The sequence below is a fragment of the Oncorhynchus clarkii genome, chromosome 12 (assembly GCF_045791955.1).
Source record: "Oncorhynchus clarkii lewisi isolate Uvic-CL-2024 chromosome 12, UVic_Ocla_1.0, whole genome shotgun sequence".
NCBI classification, from domain to species: Eukaryota; Metazoa; Chordata; class Actinopteri; order Salmoniformes; family Salmonidae; genus Oncorhynchus; species Oncorhynchus clarkii.
In genome coordinates, this window is record NC_092158.1 from 38,005,759 (window position 1) to 38,032,354 (window position 26,596).

Genomic DNA, 26,596 nt, shown 5'->3' on the forward strand with positions numbered 1-26,596 from the left:
TTTTCTATGAGACCTGAAATTGAGCTCAGGTGCATCCTGTTTCCATTGATCATCATTGAGATGTTTGTACAACTTGATTGGAGTCCACCTGTGGTAAATTCAATTGATCGGACATGATTTGGAAAGGTACACATGGAGATGGGAGAACCTTCCAGAAGGACAACCATCTGCAGCACTCCCCCAATCAGGCTCACAGCACTCTCCATACTGTTTTTATTTTATTTTCCTTTGCACCCCAGTATCTCTATTTGCACATTCATCTTCTGCACATCTATCACTCCAGTGTTTAATTGATAAATTGTAATTATTTTGCCACTATTTTGCCACTATGGCCTATTTATTGCCTTACCTCCCTTATCTTACCTCATTTGCACACACTGTATATAAACTTTTTCTATTGTGTTATTGACTGTATGTTTGTTTATTCCATGTGTAACTCTGTTGTTTGTTTTGCACTGCTTTGCTTTATCTTGGCCAGGTCGCAGTTGTAAATGAGAACTTGTTCTCAACTAGCCTACCTGGTTAAATAAAGGTGACATTTAAAAAATAAAAAAAGGCCTTTATGGTAGAGTGGCCAGACGGAAGCCACTCCCCAGTAAAAGGCACATGACAGCCCGCTTGGATTTTGTCAAAAGCCACCTAAAGGACTTTCAGCCCATGAGAAACAAGATTCTCTCGTCTGATGAAATCAAAATGTAACTCTTTGGCCTGAATGTCAAGCGTCACATCTGGAGGAAACCAGTCACTGCTCATCACCTGGCCAATACCATCCTTACAGTGAAGCATAGTGGTGACAACATCATGCTATGGGGATCTTTTTCAGCTGTAGGAACTGGGAGCGAGGATCGAGGGAAAGATGAATAGAGCAAAGTACAGAGAGATCCTTGATGAAAACCTGCTCCCGAGCACACTGGACCTCAGACTGGGGCGAAGGTACACCTTCTAACAGAACAACGACCCTAAGCACACAGCGAAGACACCGCAGGAGTGGGTTCGGGACAAGTCTCTGAATGTCCTTGGGTGGCCCAGCCAGAGCCCGAACTTGAACCCAATCGAACATGTCTGGAGAGGATCTGCAGAGAATGGGAGAATCTCCCAAAATCCAGGTATGCTGGATTGCTTGTAGTGTCATACCCCAAAATAATTGATGCTGTAATCACTGCCAAAGGGGCATCAACAAAGTACTGAGTAAAAGGTCTGAATACTTATGTAAATGTGATATTCTGTTTTTATTTTTAAATTAATTTGCAAAAATGTCTAACCTGTTTTTGCTTTGTGATTATGGGGTATTCTGTGTAGATTGCTGATAACAATGTTGGAAAAGTCAAGTGGCCTGAATACTTTCCGAATTCACTGTGAGCTATATCTGCTCCAGGATTTATGTTGGAATTTTTTACGGAACGTTGGATGAGAGCCACGGCGATGCGCTTCTCCAACAGCACCATGGAGAGGAATGGACACGCAAAATATGTTGCGCCCCTGCCTTTGACGAAGTGGGCGCTGCTCGCCTCCTGAGAGGTGCGGGGGACTAAGGCACTGCATCGCTGTGCCTCTAGAGATTCTGGGTTTGAGTCCAGCCGGGCCGAGACTGTGAGACCCATGGGGCGGCGCACAATTGGTCCAGCAGTTGCCTGGTGTACTGTGTTTCCTCTGACACGTTGGTGCGGCTGGCTTCTGAGTTAAGTGGGCATTGTGTCAAGAGGCATTCCGGCCTGTTTGTGTTGTGTATCGGAGGATGCACGGCTCTCGACCTTCACCACTCCCGAGTCCGTACAGGAGTTGCAGTGATGGGACAAGACTGTAACTACCACTTGGATACCACGGAATTGGGGAGAAAAAGGGGTAAAAAAAACTGGGCACTGCTTAGCACAGGGCGGCATCAGCGCTAAAAAGCCCAAATGCCACTGGTTTTGCGAAATTGCCATTGTTTTTGGAAATAATTATGTGATTAGCGACATTATCTATGTTTGATCCGGTCTGAACCGGCTTTGATTTAGTCCAAACGGATGTCTATAAATTACATATTTGCAACTTTCATTCAGAACCGAAAAGGAAACCGATTTCAATGTTCGGAAAATAAACTCAGCAAAAAAAGAAACGTCCTCACTATCAACTGTGTTTATTTTCAGCAAACTCAACATGTGTAAATATTTGTATGAACATAAGATTCAACAACTGACCTCCCAGGTAGCGCAGTGGTTAAGGGCGCTGTACTGCCACCAGAGACCCTGGGTTCGCGCCCAGGCTCTGTCGTAATCGGCCGCGACCGGGAGGTCCGTGGGGCGACGCACAATTGGCCTAGCGTCGTCCGGGTTAGGGAGGGATTGGCCGGTAGGGATATCCTTGTCTCATCGTGCACCAGCGACTCCTGTGGCAGGCCGAGTGCAGTGCACGCTAACCAAGGTTGCCAGGTTTCCTCCGACACATTGGTGCGGCTGGCTTCCGGGTTGGATGCGCGCTGTGTTAAGAAGCAGTGTGGCTTGGTTGGGTTGTGTATCGGAGGACGCATGACTTTCAACCTTCATCTCTCCCGAGCCCGTACGGGAGTTGTAGCGATGAGACAAGATGGTAGCTACTAAAAACATTTGGATACCACGAAATTGGGGAGGAAAAAGGGGTAAAAAAAAAAAAAAAAGATTAAACAACTGAGACAATAACTGAACAAGTTCCACAGACAAGTGATTAACAGTAATGGAATAAGGTGTCCCTGAACAAAGGGGGATCAAAAATAACAGTCAGCATCTGGTGGCCACCAGGTGCATTAAGTGCTGCAGTGCATCTCCTCCTCATGGACTGCACCAGATTTGCCCATTCTTGCTGTGAGATGTTACCCCAGTCTTCCACCAAGGCACCTGCAAGTTCCCGGACATTTCTTGGGGGAATGGCCCTAGCCCTCACCATCCGAACCAACAGGTCCCAGACGTGCTCAATGGGATTGAGATCCGGGCTCTACGGTGGTCATGACAGAACACTGACATTCCTGTCTTGCAGGAAATCATGCACAGAATGAACAGTTGCCAGGTGGTGGCATTGTCATGCTGGAGGGTCATGTCAGGATGAGCCTGCAGGAAGGGTACCACATGAGGGAGGAGGATGTCTTCCCTGTAACGCACAGCGTTGATTGCCTGCAATGACAACAAGCTCAGTTCGATGATCGCCCCCAGACCATGACGGACCCTCCACCTGCAAATCGATCATGCTCCAGAGTACAGGCCTCGGTGTAACGCTCATTCCTTCGACGATAAATGTGAATCCGACCATCACCCCTGGCGAGACAAAACCGTGACTCGTCAGGGAAGAGCACTTTTTGCCAGTCCTGTCTGGTCCAGCGACGGTGGTTTGTGCCCATAGGCGACGTTGTTGCCAGTAATGTCTGGTGAGGACCTGCCTTACAACAGGCCTACAAGCCTCATGTTTATTAATTGTTTATGGTTCATTGAACAAGCATGGGAAACAGTGTTTAAACCCTGTACAATGAAGATCTGTGAAGTTAATTGGATTTTTACGAATTATCTTTGAAAGACAGGGTCCTGAAAAAGGGAAGTTTCTTTTTTTTTGCTGAGTATGTATTTTCAGCTTTCTTTTGAGAACAGAAAATGAACCTGATTTCGATGTCTGTTTAAATGCTTATTTTTCAACGTCCGTAAATGCCTATTTTAACCTTCTGGAAAATACATATTTTGACCTTTCATTAAGAACCTAAATTTAACATAACTTCAACGCCTGAAATGTTTTTTAGACGTCTTTTCAACGTCATTCTGCTTACAGGACAATTCCATTTTTGCAGGGGGCAGCAAATTGTTTTGTTTGACTGAGGGTGGCAGAATGGCCAGGACTGGGCCTATCATCCCTGCTCTCTAGCTTACATTTGGGTAATAATGTAGTCTACAGGAGATCACACAGTGCTGTGTTCAGCATTGTCCTCCAACAATTTGTGACACATTGATAGACATCTTTTTTCTCTCACAGAAAATGCAATAACTGGCGTGGATCTCTTGGAAATCAATGATTCAGTGTTAGGTGAGTTAAGTTATAGCCTACATTCTATATTTTCAGACAAATCACCCCCCCCCCAAAAAAAAAACAAAAAAAACATAGAGGTTTTAATGATATTATTCATATTGAAAGCACACAAGGAATAGTAAAGGTCTGCCATCCTTTGGTGAGCTTGAATGGGAAACCCATTTAAATTCAGGGAGTGGGATTTTTGTCAAAACATTCATACTATTGTGGGTAGGAGAATATTGTTAAATGGGGGAAAAAACACTACCTTGGCCTACTTATCACATGATGAGTGAGGTGTGTTTTGTCCTTTGTTGAATGATGTAATGAGTCTTGTCATTGATGTTTTTGCAGTTAATTTGTCTGGGATGTGCACATTCCTCCATGTTTCTGTCTAATCATGTGTTCTTCCTCGGTTCACTTGTAGTGTACACAAAGGTGATGATGCATCATAGACTACTTCCCAGATAATACACACTTGACTGAATATTTTATTAACATTATTAAAACGCTTGAGATTTTAAGTAATTTAGGCTATGCGTATTAATAGCCTAGGCTACAGGTGAGTGTTGGTAACTGCAATTAATTTGGTCTGATGTGACAGCAACATACAGTCAGTCATCAAGGGCAATAATTGAATTGTGACTGAAAAGCTGTATTGCATTGAAAATGAGTTTGCATTTTTCCCCAAAGTGCACTTATCAGGACCCAGGAGTCAACTCTGTATTAAAACAGTTTGAATCAAATTGGGATTCCATGGTGCAAATCACTTTCCTCTCCCAGTAGACTATTTGCATGAACTGTAGCCATATGAATATATAGGCCTACCCGGGAGTTCATAAAAGACCGAGAACAATAATACCAGGACAGGTCTATGTGCGTTTTTAAAGTCGGTAAACTGCTCATATAGCCTAGATACTTTTACAGATACGTCTTTTACTGTTGTAACCATTTTCATATCGATAAGGTTTAACCAAGTTCGGTCGTGTAGGTGCTTTGGACAGGTCCAAGGAATTGATCTCCTAACATACATAGGCTTTTGTATTTTTTTTCTTTTTTTCTTGCCTGAGTGACGGTTCCAAAAGCCAACCGAAACGTCAGCAAAATTGGCTTACTTCCGATAGCAGACTGGAGAAGGAGGGATTTTCTCCATGAAAAGTTTTGACTTCTTTGGTAGGAAGGGGTTGGGGGTTGCGCATGTCGGCTCTCAGATGCATACACTGCTACTGCGACTTTGCGGTTCGGGGCTGTTCCTTTATGCATTCCCTTCATAGCGCAGTCAAGTGGAAAAAAGATTCTTAAACTTTTTCATCAGATTAAATATGAAATGGGAACAGAAGCATACGCTTTATTATGTGGAAAAGAGCAAACAGCCTGCTATTCGAAGGAAACTCGTGAAGTAACATGGATTAGTCATATCAGAATTTTTAGAATTGTTTGAGGAATTTTGCACGGTATCCGATCTGTATCAAATCTATGGAAATAGCCGAGCAGGGACGTCGAGAACGGAGCAGCAGTCGTTTCTACGTGAAGTTGAATTGAAAGGTAAACACGGCTACATAACGGAATATTGTTTGCCATAACTTGTAAAAGTGTATGATATATGCTATTGGTTGGTTACTCTACCAGAAGTAGATTTGTGTAGTTTATGAAATAGAACAAAACAGTAGTCCAAGATACGTTTGTAGACACTTCGGTGGCATAACAGTGATATTACAGTGGAACAGTGTTCAATGATGCTCATGTTTGGACTCACCTATGTACTGGCACTGAAAGGGTTGGCCATGTTTCCTCTTTCTTTCTCTGGCTTCATTACTTGTGTATGAGTGACATTTGTTTTTCTTAATTCTATAACTCAAAAATAAACCATGACCTGTGAATGTATTAAAATATTTAATAAAAACCATAATCCGTAAAAATATTACAAATTAAACCATACATCTATGATCTGTAAATATGTTCAACATGTCTAACAGATAAAGTTACAATTTGAACAAATGTAGAACAATTTGTGAGCCAATGTTCAGAAATCCCAAACATTTACAGCTGTGGAATGCTCATTTGCGCATTCAAAAGGTGCTTGTGGATCTGTGTTCTGTTTACATAATTTAGTTTTTTTTCTGCATGTCGATGTATTACAATCCACAAATGCTACTTCATATGAGTCGGCTATCTCCAATAATTGGGATAATCTTTGTTACTTGATGCACGGAGTGCCGACAGATCACGTCTGTGTCCTTAGAACGCTTTCTAGCTAGAAGAGAAAATTACTTCATGAAATGTGAGTATAACGTTTATTTACTAAACAAATGATGTTAATGTTTAGAAACTGACTTTCATATGAATGTTAAATTCGACCATTGGGGCATGCAACGCCGAGTGTGTGCTTTCGACACTAACGTTACTGAAAGCTAACAGGTAACTCATGAGAAGGGTGCAATTGCGGACCACAAATCGGGGCATTCCTGCATCTGCAGGAACCCCTCTTTACACTTGGTAAATGTTTTTAGGACAAGCGGGGGTGCTCCAGTACAGTAGGTGGCGGTAATGCAGAATAATGTTGGATGCCAGCCGCTGATAAACCTCACAGAAGAAGGGGTGGGGGAATAGCTGTACACTGGTAGACCATGTCCTTTTCCCACATATTAACGACGGTGAGGGCAGGTGTTCGGCAGGCGGGAGTGAATGACACTGTTCTAGCTTAGCCAGCTAGTCCTAAGGAGGACTCCGCTACACGGGAGGTGGGGGCGGCACACTGTGTTGCCCCAGCCTCCCACCTGCTGTGCTAGCGGGAGGCAGGGATGAACGGTCGACGGTGTCCTTCACCCTAGCAAGCTAGCACCCCGGAAGGCGGTGGCGACCGGTAGACAGTGTCCTTTGCCCGCAGCTTTCGGACACGCCCTGAATTGCGGACTGCAGTTGCACACTTCGATCTTATCAGCTGTTTAGCCGAACAACCAAAGTTAAACTTAGTTGTTAATTCAGGAATGTGTCAGTTGTAAAGAACCGCTCAGTTTTGAAATCCTGAATTGGTGATGTTGCAAATTATATTTTTCAATCCATTTTCTTTTCAGGGACTAAACAGGGCAATTGATGCTTTGGCAGGACTAATCACTCTTTCCCAACTGGTGTGGAGTTAAGAAATGATAACTCTCTGATTAAAAACGTTAGAAAATCAGCTAGCTATTTTTTGCTCCATGTAAGCTTGCTTGCTAGCTAGCCAAGTCATTTGTTGTTCATCCTTACCTACTATTTATTAATATGCATTTCGTGTCTGACTACGGTCAGTTCAATCCCTCTCTGTATTGTGTTGCACCGTTGAGGGGCTGGGCAATGTTACCAGTTGAATAAAAGGCAAAGTTATTATACTCGTACTGTAAAGACTATTATCAGTAAAAATGATTAACATGACAATAATAACGTGAGGGTTTAATTGTGTAACAATGCACAGGCCATTATGATTCATGTAATCTGATCATTTTTGTGAACATGTTTTGAAGTATGAAATGACCCATTTTTAAATGTAAACCTATTACAACTTGATCAAACTTATGAATATGTAAAACTGCATAATGATGGCACATGGAAGTGCAGAAACAATATATGCACTGATTGACACACCCTATAATCAATGCAGACACAGGGAAAGAGTTAACAAGTCATCAGGAACAAAAATCGTGTGCTTTTGGCTTGGGTTCCAGCATGTGGTCCTCTTGCCTCAATTTATTGAGTGACTCCTGTTTATAAGCTTGACCAAATAGCTTAATAACATGCTATTTCAAATGTTTTGTGTAACAAGTGGTGTGTGCTGCTCAACTCAGTATTGTTATTTATTTTTTACAGAGCTGTCCATTCTGAGTCAACCTAGAACCATGACCCCTCTTTGCCTGTTCTACCACTGACCAGCTGCTTTTGGATTCTACTGCAACTCTCCACTAGTCAAGTTCTCGTTTTTTTCCAGGCCCTTTGTGAGTTGTTTGATCTGACTGCTGACTCGGCCAAGGACCTATAGCAGTGTTTCCCAAACTCGGTCCTGGGGACCCCAAGGGGTGGACTTGGGGGGGGGGGTTTGCCCTAGCACCACTACACAGCTGATTCAAATTATAAAGCTTGGATTATTTGAATCAGCTGTGTAATGAAGTTTTTTAAAAACTATGCGCATCCCTTGTGGTCCCCAGATTGAAATGTTGACCTAAAGAATGTAGTAAAATGTCATTTTGTTTCAGCATGTACACTACCGTTCAAAAGTTTGGGGTCACTTAGAAATGTCCTTGTTTTTAAAAGAAAAGCACTTTTTTTGTCCATTAAAATAACATCAACTTTGATCACAAATAGATTGTAGACATTGTTAATGTTGTAAATGACTATTGTAGCTGGAAACGGCTGGTTTTTAATGGAATATCTACATAGGCGTGCAGAGGCCCATTATCAGCAACCATCACTCCTGTGTTTCAATGGCACTTCATGTTAGCTAATCCACGTTTATCATTTTAAAGGGCTAATTGATCATTAGAAAACCCTTTTGCAATTGTGTTAGCGCAGCTGAAAAATTTTGTGCTGATTGAAAAAAGCAATAAAACTGGCCTTTAGTCTAGTTGAGTATCTGGAGCATCAGCATTTGTGGGTTCGATTACAGGCTCAAAATGGCCAGAAACAAAGACCTTTCTTCTGAAACTTGTCAAGCTATTCCATGCGAGAAATTGCCAAAAAATTGAAGATCTCGTACAACGCTGTGCACTACTCCCTTCACAGAACAGGGCAAACTGGCTCTAACCAGAATAGAAAGAGTGGGGGGCCCCGGTGCACACCTGCACAAGAGGAGTAGTACATTAGAGTGTCTAGTTTGAGAAAGATGCCTCAGAAGTCCTCAACTGAGTGGAGTGTTGGAGGCTATATTGTAAATGACATCGCCGAAGTCAAGGATTGTTAGGATAGTCAGTTTTACGAGGGTATGTTTGGTAGTACGAGTGAAGGATGCTTTGTTGCGAAATAGGAAGCCGACTCTAGATTTAATTTTGGTTTGGAGATGCTTAATGTGGGTCTGGAAGGAGAGTTTATAGTCTAACCAGACACCTAGGTATTTGTAGTTGTCCAGAGTAGTCAGAACTGTCCAGTGTAGTGATGCTGGACAGGCGGGCAGGTGTGGGCAGCGATCGGTTGAAGAGCATGCATTTAGTTTTACTTGCATTTAAGAGAGGTTGGAGGCCACGGAAGGAGAGATGTTTTGCATTGAAGCTCATCTGGAGGTTAGTTAACAGTGTCCAAAGAAGGGCCAGAAGTTTACAGAATGATGTCGTCTGCGTAGAGGTGGATCAGAGAATCAACAGCAGCAAGAGCGACATCATTGATGTATACAGAGAAAAGAGTTGGCCCGAGAATTGAACCCTGTGGCACCCCCATAGAGACTGCCAGAGGTCCGGACAACAGGCTCTCCGATTTGACACACTGAACTCTGTCTGAGAAGTACTTGGTGAACCAGGCGAGGTAGTCATTTGAGAAACCAAGGCTGTCGAGTCTGCCGATAAGAATGTGGTGATTGACAGACTAGAAAGCCTTGGCCAGGTCGATGAATACAGCTGCACAGTATTGTCTCTTATTGATGGCGGTTATGATATCATTTAGGACAATGAGCATGGCTGAGGTGCACCCATGACCAGCTCGGAAACCAGACTGCATAGCGGAGAAGGTACGGTGGGATTCGAAATGGTCGGTGTTCTCTTTGTTAACTTGGCTTTCGAATACCTTAAAGGCAGGGTAGGATAGATATAGGTCTGTAGCAGTTTGGGTTTAGAGTGTCTCCCCCTTTGAAGAGGGGGATGACCACAGCAGCTTTCCAATCTTTGAGTATCTCAGACGATACGAAAGAGAGGTTGAACAGGCTAGTAATAGAGGTTGCAACAATTTCAGTTGATCATTTTAGAAAGAGCGGGTCCAGATTGTCTAGCCCGGCTGATTTGTAGGGGTCCAGATTTTGCAGCTCTTTCAGAACATCCAGCTATCTGGATTTGGGTGAAGGAGAGATGGGGAGGCTTGGGCAAGTTGCTGTGGGGGGGTGCAGGGCTGTTGACTGGGGTAGCCAGGTGGAAAGCCTTAGAAAAATGCTTATTGACATTTTCAATTATCGTGGATTTATCGGTGGTGACAGTGTTTCCTAGCCTCAGTGCAGTGGGTAGCTGGGAGGAGGTGCTCTTATTCTCCATGGACTTTAGTGTCCCAGATCTTTTTGGAGTTTGTGCTTCAGGATGCAAATTTCTGTTTGAAAAAGCTAGCCTTTGCTTTTCTAACTGCCTGTGTATATTGGACTAGGAACCGAAAGGTTGCAAGATCGAATCCCTGAGCTGACTAGGTAAAAAATATCTTGCTCTGCTCCTGAACAAGGCAGTTAACCCGCTGTTTCTAGGCCGTCATTGAAAATAACAATTTGTTCTTAACTGACTTGCCTAGTTAAATAAAGGTAAAAATAAATTAAGTAAAATATTGGTTCCTAACTTCCCTGAAATGTTGCATATCGCGGGGGCTATTCGATGCTAAACAGTACGCCACATTATGTTTTTGTTCTGGTCAAGGGCAGTCAGGTCTGGAGTGAACCAAGGGCTATATCTGTTCCTGGTTCTACATTTTTTTTGAATGGGGCATGCTTATTTAAGATGGTGTGGAAAGCACTTTTAAAGAATAACCAGGCATCCTCTACTGACGGAAGGAAGTCAATATCCTTCCAGGATACCCTGGCCAGGTCAATGAGAAAGGCCTGCTCGCTGAAGTGCTTTAGCGACAGTTTGACAGTGATGAGGGGTGGTCGTTTGACCGCAGACCCATTACGGACACAGGCAATGTGGCAGTGCTCGCTGAGATCCTGATTGAAGATAGCAGAGGTGTATTTGGAGGGCAGGTTGGTTAGGATGATATCTATGAGGGTGCCTGTGTTTACAGATTTGGGTTTGTACCTGGTAAGGTCATTGATAATTTGTGTGAGATTGAGGGCATCTAGCTTAGATTGTAGGATGGCCGGGGTGTTAAGCATGTCCCAGTTTATGTCACCTAACAGCATGAGCTCTGAAGATAGATGGGGGGCAATCAATTCACATATGGTGTCCAGGGCACAGCTGGGGGCAGAAGGTGGTCTATAGCAAGCGGCAACGGTGAGAGACTTGTTTCTGGAAAGGTGGATTTTTAAAAGTAGAAGCTCAAATTGTTTGGGCACAGACCTGGATAGTAAGACAGAAGGCTTTCTCTGCAGTAGACTGCAACTCCGCCCCCTTTGGCAGTTCTATCTTGTCGGAAAATATTATAGTTAGGGATGGAAATGGAAAAATGGGAGTGGAGCTAGGCACTGCAGGGCCTGGATTAACCTCTACATCTCCAGAGGAACAGAGGAGGAGTAGGATAAGGGTACGCCTAAAGGCTATAAGAACTGGTCGTCTAGTACGTTCGGAACTGAGTGTAAAAGGAACAGGTTTCTGGGCATGGTAGAATAGATTCAAGGCATAATGTACGGACAAAGGTATGGTAGGATGTGAATACAGTGGAGGTAAACCTATGCATTAAGTGACGATGAGAGAGCTATTGTCTCTAGAAACATAATTTAAACCAGGTGAGGTCGCCGCATGTGTGGGAGGTGGTTAGCTAAGGAGTATTGAGCAGGGCTAGAGGCTCTACAGTGAAATAAGGCAATAATCACTAACCAAAACAGCAATGGACAAGGCATATTGACATTAGGGAGAGGCATGCGTAGCCGAGTGATCATAGGGGTCCCGTGAGTAGCTCGGCGGGCTGGAGACGCGACAATTCAGACAACTAGCGGGCCGAGGCTAGTAAGCTAGCAGAAGGGCCTTAAAGGGACATTGCGACTGAAGAAGTCAGTTGTAGCCCCCTCGTGCTGTTTCGTCAGTAGTCCAGTCGTGATGGATCAGCAGGGCTCCGTGTGGTAAAGGGTCCAGGCCAATTGGCAAAATAGGTATAGTGGCCAAAGAATTTGTCCGCTGGGTCTCTTCAGTTAACATGCCGGCAGACCAGTCGTGATGGATTGGCGGGGGTCTGTGTCGCCAGTAGAAGGGGTCCAGGCCAATTGGCAAAATGGGTATTGTAGCCCAAGGAGTGGCTGACGGACCTCTTTGGCCAGCTGGGAGATGGGCCTAGCAAAGGCTAGCTCCAGGCTAATTGGTTCTTGCTTCAGGACATATACGTTAGCCAGGACTGGCCACTGATAGCAGCTAGCTAGCTGCGATGATCCAGGTGAAATGGTTCAGAGCTTGCGGTAGGAATTCGGAGATATGGAAAAAAATAAGTCCAATGTGCTCTGGTTTGAGTCGCGCTGTGCAGCCTGGCAAGAGTTGTCCGGGCTAAAGGTTAGCTGATGACCGCTAGCATTGGCTAGCTGACTACTAGCTAGTAGCTAGTTAGTTGGCTAGCTTCTGTTGGGGTTTCCGGTTCAAAACAAAGAAAAAAGCAGATCCATACCACATTGGGTGAGCCGGATTGCAGGAGATTGTCGAATTTGAGGTAAGAAAAATATTTTAAAAATCTATGCGAAGAAAAAAGATATACACAGGACACGACGAGGACAAAGACACCTGACTGCTACGCCATTTTGGATCTTTGCAATTATCAATTAGCCGTTTAAAATGATAAACTTGGATTAGCTAACACAGCGTGCCATTGGAACACACAAGTAATGGTTGCTGATAATGGGCCTCTGTATGCCTATGTAGATATTCCATATCTGCTGAGGAGAGCTGGCGGATTAGGGTTGGACTGGCAGCTGTTCCTCATGAAGCTGGAGAGGCTGAGAACAGCATATCTCTGACTTTTACTGTTGATGTTGAGACTGGTGTTTTGCAGGTACTATTTAATGAAGCTGCCAGTTGAGGATGTGTGAGGCATCTTTCTCAAACTAGACACTAATGTACTTGTCCTCTTGCACAGTTGTGAACCGGGGCCTCCCACTCCTCTATCTATTCTGGTTAGAGCCAGTTTGCGCTGTTCTGTGAAGGGAGTAGTCCACAGCGTTGTACGAGATCTTCAATTTCTGGCATGGAATAGCCTTCATTTTTCAGTACAAGAATAGACTAATGAGTTTCAGAAGAAATGTCTTTGTTTCTGGCCGTTTTGAGCCTGTAACCAAACCCACAAATGCTGATGCTCCAGATACTCAACTAGACTAAAGAAGGACGGTTTTATTGCTTCTTTCAATCAGCACAACATTTTCAGCTGTGCTAACATAATTGCAAAAGGGTTTTCTAATGATCAATTAGCCTTTTTAAAATGATAAACTTGGATTAGCTAACACAACATGCCATTGGAACACAGGAGTGATGGTTGCTGTTAATGGGCCTATGTAGATATTCCATAAAAATCAGTTGTTTCCAGCTACAATAGTATTTACAACATTTAACAATGTCTACACTGTATTTCTGATCAATTTGATGTTATTTTAAGGGACAAAAAAATAGCTTTTCTTTCAAAAACAAGGACATTTGTAAGTGACGTAAAAAAAAAATGTAACGGTAGTGTAAATATTAGAGATGTTTTGCTCATTTTGTAAAGGGTGGGCACAGTCCGACAGGATGGATTCTCCACTGTCAAGACCAACCGATACAAACACTTCTTTACCCCTAACGGCCATTGCCATTTGAACACGGGGAATAGGAGGAGGTGTAGGCTAGTCTGTCTGATGAAGACGTGGGGTTGGGGGAGGCTTGCTTTTTTTTGTTATTTTCCTGTTTATACTGAATTTATCACTTAAACTATGCATTTCTTTAGTTTTTTTATTTTATTTTGAGTGGCAACCTATAGGTACATTTTTTATAAAAGTATAATTTGAAGTGGATGATGTACCTGTTGCATGCTCCAATAGACAAATTTAACATTCATATGAAAGTAATTTGTTAAATGTTAATATAATTTATTGAATGAATAAATAAATACATGTTATACTCATATTTCATGAAGTTGTTCTTTCTTCTTCTAGCTAGAAAGCGTTCTCCTGAGAAGGACACAGCCGTGACACACAGATTATCCCAGTGATTAGAGATAGTCGACTCATCTGAAGCCACATTTGTGGATTACCATACATATTCCAAAAACATAGCACAGAATACAGATCAACAACCACTTTTTGAATGTGCAAATGCACATTCTACAGTTGTATATGTTAGGGAATTCAGAACATTTGCTCACATTGTAGTTTTATTTGTGAGATATGATGAATATATTTACAGATCATCCATTTATTTGTGACATGGTGAATGTTTGTGCTATGATGAATATATTTACAGATCATAATTGTTTGAGTTATGTGGACTATATGCACGGATGGTGGTAGACACATTTACAGAATAAAGAAGCAAATCTCACTCCATAAATGTGATGTAGCGGATTGAGTTTATAATATTATTTTTCATGAAGTACATTGACACTAAGTTACAGCATACAATGTTTCATGGTGCCTTATCCCAAGTTTTACAATTACTGTAGTTACCCAATACATTACCCCACCCCACCCCCTTTGTCCCTTTTCATATGTGTCATAAATCCTGTAATTGACTAATGCATGTATCATGCATTGTTGTGTCCTGTGCTCAGTTTTGAACCTTTTATTTCTTTAATTATGCATTTATTATACAGTAGTTGAGATCTAGACACGGGACCATTTCACTTTGCTTGTGAAGGTCCTCAAAAGGCTTTCCAACTTCATAACAACAGTCAGTCCTTCCATTCATGGCAGATAAATGAGCCTTATCCCAGTCTATTTTCACTCACATTCATCCTCTAGCCCTTGTGTGACAGTACCATTGGCAGCTCTGTGTGCAGACTTCTGTTCCATTATTAAACTGAATGCCTCTGTATGTTATCCCCTTGTAGGTTCAATTAGGATGGACAGATGTCCCCCTGCTCCTCAGGAATGTGGTAGGCTAGTAGTAGTCCTGGGGGTAGCTGGTGTGGCACACATGCTGTCCGACAAGGAACGGGCCTTGTTGGTGTAGTTTGAAAGAAAGGGTATGTAGACTAAACACGTTCAATAACTTGTATCATTATAGACCAAGAATGATTTACATGTAATGATCACGCATTGAAGTGTATATGAGAATGTCATTTCTATGTAACCACTGATCATACTAAGGTAAATATGAGCTGGAGTTGCTGAGTTTCCCCATTCTCAAGGAGGTTGTGGATTGTTCTGTTCAGTCTGCTCTGATTACACACTAGTTGGTCTAACTCTAATTGACCCGTATGTTCTTAATTTACAAACTTGACACAGTGATGCCTCATGGAATGATCTTATTCTCATCGGATTTTTGAGGAAGGTGGATTTCATTCAATCATTTTATCTTATCAAATTCTGTGATACTAGGCCTACATCTGCCCAATTCATACCTAACCCATTGAAATATTTGTATATTACATGAAAGTGTGTGTGTGTTAGGATACATTCCAGAGGGAAAGCTAGGGTTATTCTCTTTGACCACAGTGATTTGGTTCCTTCCGTTTGACAGGATTCCAAGAAATGCTCAAATTACAAAGAACAATGACCTTCTCTGGTCTCTGACTGTTTGGATCTGAGCCAGTGTTGATTATCCCTCCCTTGTCCTGTCCCCTTCCTTCCTCTGTATGGTGGCCCTGCCTGGGCCAATGGGGAGCCAAGGAGCCGGAGGCCTTTGAGTCTTAGAGGTGGTGGTGAGTGTCTGCCAGAGCAGTGCCTAGCACCATTGACTCACAGCACTGGAATGTCTCTGACTGTTCCACTCACTCTGCCTCGCTCTCTCGTTATCTCTCCTATCTCGTTTTCTCTCGCTCATTTTCTCTGTAGTGCTCTTTCTCTGTATAGTTTGCTCCCTCAGCCTCCCCTTCTATCTCCCTCCTTAGCTGCTTGCTCTCAACCTCAGTACCACATTTTTCTCTCATTCTCTCTCCTGCCTTCCCTCCTTTCCCCTCTTTCTGTAGAGGAGGCCCAAAGTCATGTCTGCTGACTCAGCCTAGGAATAATCCTCTGAGCTCACGCGACATCCACAATGGGTGTAGATTATCCACAATCTGTTTAATAATAATATTTTTAGTAATATCAGCACACTCGTTAATTAATGAATGAAAAATGCAACTTCAGTAAATTACTAACAGCCTCCGTGCCACATTGCTCCCCTTCACACACACAACCTGTTAAAATCAACTCAATGGCCCACCAGTCCCCTTTGTCCCAATGGGTAGTGGGAGGCTGGGCAACGCAATGACTGGGACCAGAGGCCACAATGTACCTGCTAACTCCAGGGAGGGAAGAGACATCTAGTACCACTCTGGAATGTGTCAGTGTGGGAGGCGGAGTCCTGGAACTCATGGAAGGTGATGGTGCGGGGGGGGGGGTGCAGAAGGCGTGGCCAGATACTGACTCATTTACAGGCACGCAACACCCCGGACCCATCATTCACTAGGTCCCCAGGTGGATGTGTTACTCAGTACAGTATCAGTGTTTTGGGCACAACCAATTCCAGCACTTCCCAGCTGTGATCCCCTGGTCCGGCTCCACTTCCAGATGGAGTTTGTTTTGGACACAGGAGCATTTCCGTCAAGGGCTCACTCACAAATCCCGATGAAGTTCTAATCGGTGGTAGTGTTATTCTACTGGGACAGAGTAGGACGGAAGTCTGAGTCTGCCACTGCTGTCAGTCTCGTGATCGACTGTTGAGTTGTAGACCTGGCATTATAAACCCAGATAGTTGATTTTCTTCACGCTGTTGATCCAGAAACATGGAAAGGGTTGAGCTGAAAGGGGAGGGGGTTGAGGGGGAAAGAAAGGTAGAGCCAGGGAGTAGGAGGCGAGGAGAGGGTAATTTTTCCTTAACTGTTGAGGAAGACCAAATCATTCCACAGCCAGTGTGACAGAGAGAAAAAGCGATTTCATCTCTGCAGCACATGCTTCCCATCAAGTGTGTGTGTGTGTGTGTGTGTGGTAAGAGGTTTAGGGAGTTGTATATGAGCGGTTAGGGGGGGGTTTGGTGTCTGAAAGGTTGGCTCTGTATCAGGAACATTTGTGTGTGTTGCGGAGAGAATTAAACCACATTACAGAGATTTTGATTGAGTTGGAAAAAGAGAGTGATGGAGAGAGGCTCCAGAGAGGAAGCATGTCAGCGTTGTCAAAATGGCTGCTGCTGGGTTTGGTCCGTTTATGATGATTCTCATTTAGGAAGAGGGCCAAAGATCTTCAACTCATCAAATAAAATCACTTTACCCATGTCAGCACCTCTCCCCAAACCATTCTCGACCAACCAGAACTAGAGTTTTTATCCATTCAAATTTAGGTTTATTGAATTCCTTCTCCCCAACAAAGGACTTTCAAAAAAACAGTGAACTGAAATGAGCAATTCCACGGTAACAGAATGACGTTGAGACATCCGATTTTCCACTTTAAACCATTTCAAATCAAACTTTGTCACATGCGCCAAATACAAGTGTAGACCTTACTGTGAAATGCTTACTTACAAGCCCTTAACCAACAGTGCAGTTCAAGAAGAGTTAAGAAAATATTTAACAAATAAACTAAAGTAAAAATAATAAAGTACCACAATAACAACATTAACGAGGCTCTATACAGGGGGTACCGAGTCAGTGTGCGGGGGTATAGGTTAGTACATGTAGGTAGGGGTGAAGTTACTATGCATAGATATTAAACAGCGAGTAGCAGCAGTGTACAAAACAAATGGGGGGGTCAATGTAACAGTCCGGTGGCCATTTGGCTTGGGGGTAGAAGCTGTTAAGGAGCCTTTTGGTCCTAGACATGGAGCTCCGGTACCGCTTGCCGTGTGGTAGCAGAGAACCAGTCTATGACTTGGGTGACTGGAGTCTCTGACAATTTTATTTCCTCTGACACCACCTATTATATACCGCCTATTATATAGGTCCTGGATTGCAGGAAGCTTGGCCCTAGTGATGTACTGGGCTATACGCACTACCCTCTATAGCGCCTTACGGTCAGATGCCAAGCAGTTTCAATACCAGGCAGTGATGCAACCATGCTCTCGATGGTGCAGCTGTAGAACTTTTTGAGGATCTGGGGACCCATGACAAATATTTTTAGTCTCCTGAGGGGGAAAAGGTTTTGTCGTGCACTCTTCACGACTGTCTTGGTGTTTGGACCATGATAGTTTGTTGGTAATGTGGACACCAAGGAACTTGAAACTCTCGACCCGCTCCACTACAGCCCCATTGATGTTAATGGGGGCCTGTTCAGCCCGCCTTTTCCTGTAGTCCAAGATCAGCTCCATTGTCTTGCTCACCTTGAGGGAGAGGTTGTTGTCCCCCACACGGCCGTGTCTCTGACCACCTCCCTATAGGCTGTCTCATCGTTGTCGGTGATCAGGCCTACCACTGTTGTGTCATCAGCAAACTTAATGATGGTGTCGTGTTAGGCCAAGCAGTCATGGATGAACAGGGAGTACAGGAGGGGACTAAGTACACACCCCTGAGGGGCCCGAGTGTTGAGGATCAGCGTGGCAGACGTGTTGTTGCCTACCTTTACCACCTGGGGGCGGCTCGTCAGGAAGTCCAGGATCCAGTTGCAGAGGGAGGTGTTTAGTCCCAGGGTCCTTCGCTGTGATGAGCTTCGTGGGCACTATGGTGTTGAACGCTGAGCTGTGGTCAATGAATAGCATTCTCACATAGGTGTTATTTTTGTTCAGGTGGGGAACTATACAACTATATTCATAAGGAATACTTTTAACAATTTCCACTGAACATTTTCCAAAAACACTTTTACTCAGATGTATAATTTGGTAGTAGAATGATGGTAAAATCTTGATCAGTTTTTTTTATGGCCCCACATTTTCCAAAAACTCTTAAATATCTGGCCCAGATTAAGATTCAAAGATTTCTGCAGAAAGAGTGGGGTGACAGCTATGACACCTTTGAAAGATCTATTTTGGCTATTGAACTATAATAAGTAACAGAATGACATCATGGGTCCCTGATCTGTGCTTCACAGAAATGCATAATAATGAATGTCATTCTCTTCATGGTTATCTATCCTGAATAGGTACACAAAAGTAGAAAAATGTAATCTTGTCTTTTGCATGTTTGGTTATTATTCTACACGGGCTATTATTCTAATGAATAATAAGACCAAACCAAAACTGTACCAATCATAGACATCAAGTTTGGACAGTACAGTAGAGTTCAGTATAGTACACTACAACACCGTAAATTATACTTGTGTGCTCTACTGTACTAAACTCTACTTTTCTTTACTGTACTGTGTCGTCCAAACTTGTGAAAGAGGTTTCTGATTAGTTCAGATTTGGACTAACCAAATTTCAACAACTTTTCAACGTCAATAGACGTTCGGTGTCAGTCGGTGCTTAGTGGGTGAGAGGGCTGGTTACAGTAAATGGAACGAGAGGGGGCCTCATGGGAGGGAGGGATTGTTTTCACACTTGCTTTGACCACCACGCGACAGAAAGAACAATTGTGAGCTGAACATAAGTGTGTTAATGGAAGGAAGGACAGCAGCAGGTGATCCAACTGGTTTGTGACTACTATGAATTCTCATTGTAGCCAATTCAGTTGCAGTATTTCTGTAACAGGTTTTTTTGGTATTCATGTTACCGATTTGGTAACAGAATGACAAAGTCCTAAGTAATGTGCAAACATTTCTAAAAACCTGTTTTTGCATTGTTATTATGGGGTATGTGTGTAGATTGATGAGGGGGGGGGAAATAATTGAATACATTTTCGAATAAGGCTGTAACTTAACAAAATGTGGAAAAAGCTAAGGGATCTGGATACTTTCCGAATGCACTGTATATGCTTTAATTTCTCAAATATAGACTCTTAGCTTTTTGGGCTGCTGTTTTTGAAAGGCAAAGTGAAGGGCGTTGATTGACAGATTGCAGTATTGTGACAGAGGTCACAACAATGGCCGCCAGTGTCCTCACTGAAGCTGAAGTAGTGTGGGCCCTGTGGAGGATTCTGCTTTCTCTCTGTCCACCCCCTTCCCATGTTTCATGGAACATGATCCAGCTCCTCATAATAAGGCCAGCCTTGGAGCGACTGATGGGGGAGGGAGGTGGAGAGAACGGGGGGAGAAGGGGTTATGGAAAGAGTTAAAGGGAGAGAGCGTACAGATATGTCTGTGTGTGTCAGATTTTCTTGGCCTGTTTCTGTCTTCCCCAGTTGTGCTGCTGTGGGAGAATCTCCCAGACCAGAGCCCAGTGTAAAGGATGCCAAGGGAGAGTAGGCTTCATGCTCTCTACCGCCAGGGGAGGAAGAGGGGTGGCCGTTCCAGATTGGAATGTTGCATTTCCTGCTTGGTTCCTGCCATGTTTCTCAGTTCTCTCTCTCTCTCTCTCTCTCTCTCTCTCTCTCTCTCTCTCTCTCTCTCTCTCTCTCTCTCTCTCTCTCTCTCTCTCTCTCTCTCTCTCTCTCTCTCTCTCTCTCTCTCTCTCTCTCTCTCTCTCTCTCTCTCTCTCTCTCTCTCTCTCTCTCTCTCTCTCTCTCTCTCTCTCTCTCTCTCTCTCTCTCTCTCAATTCAAGGGCTTTATTGGCATGGGAAACATGTGTTAACATTGCCAAAGCAAGTGAGGTAGACAACATACAAAGTGAAAATTAACAGTAAACATTACACATACAGAGGTTTCAAAACAGTAAAGACATTACAAATGTCATATTATATATATACAGTGTTTTAACAATGTACAAATGGTTAAAGGACACAAGATAAAATAAATAAGCATAAATATGGGTTGTATTTACAATGGTGTGTGTTCTTCACTGGTTGCCCTTTTCTCGTGGCAACAGGTCACAAATCTTGCTGCTGTGATGGCACACTGTGGAATTTCACCCAGTAGATATGGGAGTTTTTCAAATTTGGATTTGTTTTCGAATTCTTTGTGGATCTGTGTAATCTGAGGGAAATATGTCTCTCTAATATGGTCATACATTGGGCAGGAGGTTAGGAAGTGCAGCTCAGTTTCCACCTCATTTTGTGGGCAGTGAGCACATAGCCTGTCTTCTCTTGAGAGCCATGTCTGCCTACGGCGGCCTTTCTCAATAGCAAGGCTATGCTCACTGAGTCTGTACATAGTCAAAGCTTTCCTTAATTTTGGGTCAGTCACAGTGGTCAGGTATTCTGCCGCTGTGTACTCTCTGTTTAGGGCCAAATAGCATTCGATAGGAATGCATCTCTCTCTCTCTCTCTCTCTCTCTCTCTCTCTCTCTCTCTCTCTCTCTACCAAATATCCTCTTTCACTCCCCTCATGCCTTTTCTTGTGACCTTCCCTATATATTTCTCTGCTCTAGCCCACTTTTCTCCATCACCCTTCTACCTCCCTCCCTCTCCTCCCCTGTCTCTCCCATAACAATATTGACAGTGTTATCTTGTCCTACATTAAGTTGAGAGAAAAGCTGAACGTGGACGAGCTCTCTGGAGTTCATTAAACCACTGGAAGCCTTCCACTAATGTTCCGCTCTCTTACATAAACACTGCCGAGAAAGATGACCGTTTGTGTGTGTGTGAGTGAAGGGGGGCAGTATGCTTTAGCTACAGGGTTCTTTGGGGTTAGTTGCCTCTCTCTCTCTCTCTCTCTCTCTCCCCCAGTCCGTTTGTGTGTCAGAAGGGGGTTGCCATATTGGGATCAAAAACCCACACATTCTCTGGAATGTTCCCTGGGGCTAAGTGTGCGACTATACAGTGTTTGTTACTGTGCAGTGGACAGAAGGCAGATGCAGGACAAAGACAGTCATCTCCTTCAGTCCCTTCTCTCTACGTAGGCAGAGCAAACAGTGGATCTGAAGCAGATGGGAACTAGGACACTGTTCTCTGCCCTCTACAGCTGCATGTGTATATGGGCCGTGTGGGAGTACCTTCTGAGAAAACATGACTGGGACTCTTGTGAGACACAGGGAAGTATGGTTGAGTGTTTGCGTAGTATCCTAGTTTCCCAGCTCCTAGCCCTGGGCAGACCAGGGTTCAAATGCTATTAGAATTATTTGTAAATACTTTGACTGGTTGATTGCACTTGCCTGTTGCAGTGAAACTAATGGAAAAGTCCTGGCAGGCTAACGCAAATGCCAGAAGCTTTTGAAAGATTTCAAGTAGTATTTGAACCTTGGTCTGCCCCTAGCTCTATTCCTGGTCTGAATAGAGTGTAAATCATCTTCATCTTACCTACTGCTCCTGTTCATGATTCCCCTGGGGAAAGCGATAGTCTGTGTTCATGATTCCCCTGGGGAAAGCTAAGTCTGTGTTCATGATTCCCCTGGGGAAAGCTAAGTCTGTGTTCATGATTCCCCTGGGGAAAGCTAAGTCTGTGTTCATGATTCCCCTGGGGAAAGCTAAGTCTGTGTTCATGATTCCCCTGGGGGAAGCTAAGTCTGTGTTCATGATTCCCCTGGGGAAAACTAAGTCTGAATTCATGTGTCCGTGGTGGGGGCGTGTGTCCGTGGTGGGGGCGTGTGTCCGTGGTGGGGGCGTGTGTCTGTGGTGGGGGCGTGTGAGGTATTCCCAGGACCCCTGTATGTGTTTACCTGCACTATCTCTCCTGAGGGAAAAAACGACTTGTGTGTACAATGTGTTCTCTGGAGACGGCAGGATACGCACAGTGTGTGCGTGTGGTGCACTTTCAGGACACAGTGTGTGTATCCTGCAGTATGTCTACTGAGGGGAAACCTGCAGTGTCTCACACTGATGAGGTCAAGCGTCAACCTTACTGTCAGGGGCCGTTTCTCTCTTTGTCTCCCTCCATCTATCCCACTCTAGTTCTCTCTCCTTTTCCTTCCTGTCTTCCTTGTTTCAGGTTTTATTAGTCATATGTACAGGATACACATGGTATACACCGTCCAATGAAATGCTTACTTTCCCGTGGCAACACCCCTCTTTCCTTTTCCATTCTCTCTCCCTTCCCCCTTCTCTCTCCCACTGCTGCTCATCCCGCTCTGCATTCCTGGTGTATTAGCAGAATAAACAGGCTGTGTGTGTGAGGGCGCTGGGAAACTTGCGCATTGAAGGCAAATATTTACATAAGACAGTGCAACCTCAGGCTTCATTCAAAATATGAAAGAGCATAACGAGCTACTAGTGTATATCAGTGCATCTCAAAGCTCCCGATTAATCGCTGGCTGACGCTAGGAGCAGAGGTTGAGACAGTGTCTTCTCTCTACACAGGTCTTGGATCAGGCTAAAGGCTGAATACCTCTCATTCAGATGAGATATGTTTCTGGTCATAAGCCTGTAGGTTTTAGAACGTGGCTGGCTATCAATGATTGATGTCATTTTAATTCAGTGGAGCTCAGAGAGGGAAATCTGTTGTCTTACTGTCTCCCTTTAACTCTCTTACTCACTCACTCTTTCTCTCCGTCTCTTTCCCTCTCACACTCTTTTTCTGTGTCTCTCCTCCTCCTCTTCCCTCTCTCCTCCTCTTTTCTCTCTCTTTTCTCTGCTCTTCTCACTCCTCCTCCTCCTCCTCTCTTTCTCTCTCTTTCTTCTCTTTCTCTCTCCTCTCTCCTCTACTTCCCTCTCTCTCTCCTCCACTTCTCTCTCTCCTCCACTTCTCTCTCTCCTCTCTCCTCCACTTCACTCTCTCTCTCTCTCCTCCACTTCCTTCTCTCTCTCTCCTCCACTTCCCCCTCTCTCTCTCCCTTTAGGGTGTTTGTAGAGAGACTGACTAACTCTTGCACAGCTTTCCCAGCCATTCTATCTGTGTAGGCCTGTCTGTCCCTGTCTGACTCACTGATCTGGGGCCAGCAGGAGTTTACAACTGTGCCCATTCACTCACACTCCCATCAGTCTCCACCTGATTCCAGACCTGCCTGCCAGGGTTGACTTTGGCTCCCCCAGCCTGGCTACTGATGAAAGACAAGGAGAGAAGTTAACGAGAGTTTAGACAGACACACACCTTACACAGCACACAGGTGGTCAGGACCCTAATCAGGGATCAAAGGGCCTGAATCAGCTTAATTTGGACGAATCTTTTCCCTTTCTCCTATGATGTTGAGTTCAATGAGTCCATGTTATTTAGCCGACCTGAGTCACCCTTAGTTTGTTTTGGTCCAAAACCCATTATCATCTGTTAGTGGGTTTCATAATATCACTATGTTTTGGTGTCACATCTGAATCACCTGCCTATTAGCTAGGTTACTCAACTCTCTTACCTGTCTGTGACAGTCTCTCTGGCCTGACTCATTTTTATCTTCCTTAACCCTTATATCGTACCTGTCTGTTAGTCTGCCCCCCCCCCCCCCCATCTCTCTCATATCTCTTACCTCTATCTCTTTCTCCTGACTCACCTGTTTGTCTGTCCCTCCATTGGTACGACAGGTGAGGGCTGGCCCTCTAAAGAGGAAGTGTGTGTGTGGTGAAGCAGCAGGTGCCTGGCGGGTTAATGGTATAATGGGAAACGGTGTAAAGAAACGGTTACACCAGAGCGCAGGTATGAGGGTGTGACGAGATCCTGGAGGTCCTCCAGATTCACCTGTCCTCCTAGTCCAAGCCCCACCTGCTGGAAAGTGGGAGGGAGGGAAGAAGAGAGGTGTGCCGTGCCGTGGTAGCTCTTTGCAGAACGAAGGTATGAGCTGAGAGCAGTGTGTGATACTGAGTGCGTTAGCTGCTTCGTGGGAAAGATTGACTTGGATTGAATACAGTAGGCTAGATCTCTTGGCGTTATTTTGGTTCTGTGGAATATCTCACAAAATTCCATTGTAGCCTACTGCTCCCTTGGTATGTGATCCTTTATAATACTTTGTGTGAATTTGCAGTTAAGATCCATCATGACAGTGGTATTTCAAACAAGGTGGATGGATGTGAGACATGAACTTGAATGTTATTTCTCAAATGGTGACAGTGTAATTTCAAACAGTGTGCGTGTTGAGGTGAATGTCATGCTGTGCTGTGTCTGTGCTGCTGAGACCCAGGCCAGACCCAGGCTAGCTCAGGTATGTGTAAAGGTACGCCAGGCTCCTGACTCTCTGTAGGTGTTGTTTTCAGTCACGACTGACTCACACACCATGGCCAACACTTAAACTGTCAGCAAGGTGTGTGTGTGTGGCTGACATGACACACAGAGGTCAAAGCCACTGGAAACACTTACAGGGAGACCTATCTGAGGAACGACCGGAATGCCAGATTCCCTGAATCCACTGCGGCCAGCTCTGGCTACGGAATAAACTGTTTATCTGAAACCGTCAAGGAACTTACAGTTTGAGCGCCAGCAAACGATGGAAGAGGGGGTTGAAGGGACCATCTGGAAGTCATTATTCAGAGGGGAGGGTGATTAGTCCCTGTTGTGATACTGATTGTCTTTCTCATCATACTTTCCTATCGTGTGTGTGTGTGTGTACTCTTACATTTGTTTTTACATGTATGTACGTGTGGATGTACGTGTCTTGGGTGTGTATGTTTTGAGAAACCAAATCTGGCTTTATCAGACTGATTGCTCTCGCTGTGTTAGAGGAAGGGAGGTGCATGTACGTGTGCATGTGTGGGGTATGGCTGCCAGGTCTGTAGGACCCATTTCTGTTGAGAGTTCGACTGTCTCTCCGGGATTTCAACCACTTCCGAACGCCTGTTGACAAAGAGCCTAGGGAAGAACATGTAAGCGGACTTTCTCTTTCAAAGTTGTTTTTACGAATACTTGAACTTGTTTTAGCTGTAACTGTCTCTCACCAATGTTCAGTTACTTCCCCGCAAAAGATTGTGTCCAGAGAATCACCTCTGGTTCACACAGAGATGGGAGTTGTCTTGTTTTGTCAGGAGAAAGCTCAGATCCCCTTTCTCTCTCTATGTTCTGACCGAATCCTGAACATCCTCATATCCTGTGTTTGATTCCAGCCAAAGGCCAACACACACACACACACACACACACACACACACACACACACACACACACACACACACACACACACATGCACAGTTACTTCCCAAACCCCTGCACAGCCAGTCACACAGCTGTAGGGGGCAAGGCTCACTCTGGCTTGCGCTATCTGCTCACGGCCAAACCTGAGAGGGAGGAAACGACTTGACTGAAAGTGCCCCCCCATTTCACATTCCCAAAACCCTCGCCCCTCCTCCTCCTCCCCTGAGTGGCCCCTGCGGCCATGCGTGTGGGACCCCACCCCCATTATTGAGGCTGGTTGGTTGAGAGTGGCTCTTCCTGTTGCAGAGTGGCTGGGGCTAAGCGACGTGGACCAGCGCCTCTACGTGTTGGAGCGCCTGGAGGAACTGGTGACGCTACAGGACCAGCAGGAGACTCCCACCGGACCCCCCAGAGACCCCCATCTCGGTACCTGTCCTCCCCAGCATCCGCAGCATCATGAGCAGCAGAGCCCAGTGAAAGCAGTGCCGGAGGAGCCCAGTAAGAGCAGCCATACAGGTAGGTGACCAGAGGGAGCGAGTAGAATAAGTCTAGAGGGGGGGGTATAGAAGATGGCAGGGGTTACAAAATCACAGGGGGGGCGGGGGTGGTGTAGAGGAATAATTAACGAGCAGATTTTAAACGAGCCAGTACAGTTTTGATTTCAAGCAACCCAACACAATTCATCTGGCACAGTAGTAGTTTTACCCTTTTCATGAATATGATTGAGCAGAAGTAAACGATTCTGAATGCCAATGTTAGTTCAT

At 44.5% G+C, this 26,596-nt stretch overlaps 1 protein-coding gene across 3 annotated transcripts in view; it reads left to right on the plus strand.

Moving 5' to 3' along the window:
* The first annotated feature begins 5,174 nt into the window (after positions 1-5,174).
* LOC139423148 (angiomotin-like) overlaps positions 5,175-26,596 on the plus strand; it is a 42,960-nt gene continuing 21,538 nt past the window's right edge. The window contains exons 1-2 of one of the 3 annotated variants that reach the window (XM_071174841.1): positions 5,175-5,547; positions 26,139-26,348. The gene's annotated coding sequence lies outside the window, so the exon portion shown is untranslated. Of the gene's footprint in view, positions 5,548-24,534; positions 24,698-26,022; positions 26,349-26,596 lie in introns of those variants that run through there. The other 2 variants (XM_071174840.1, XM_071174842.1) reach the window with 2 other exon arrangements.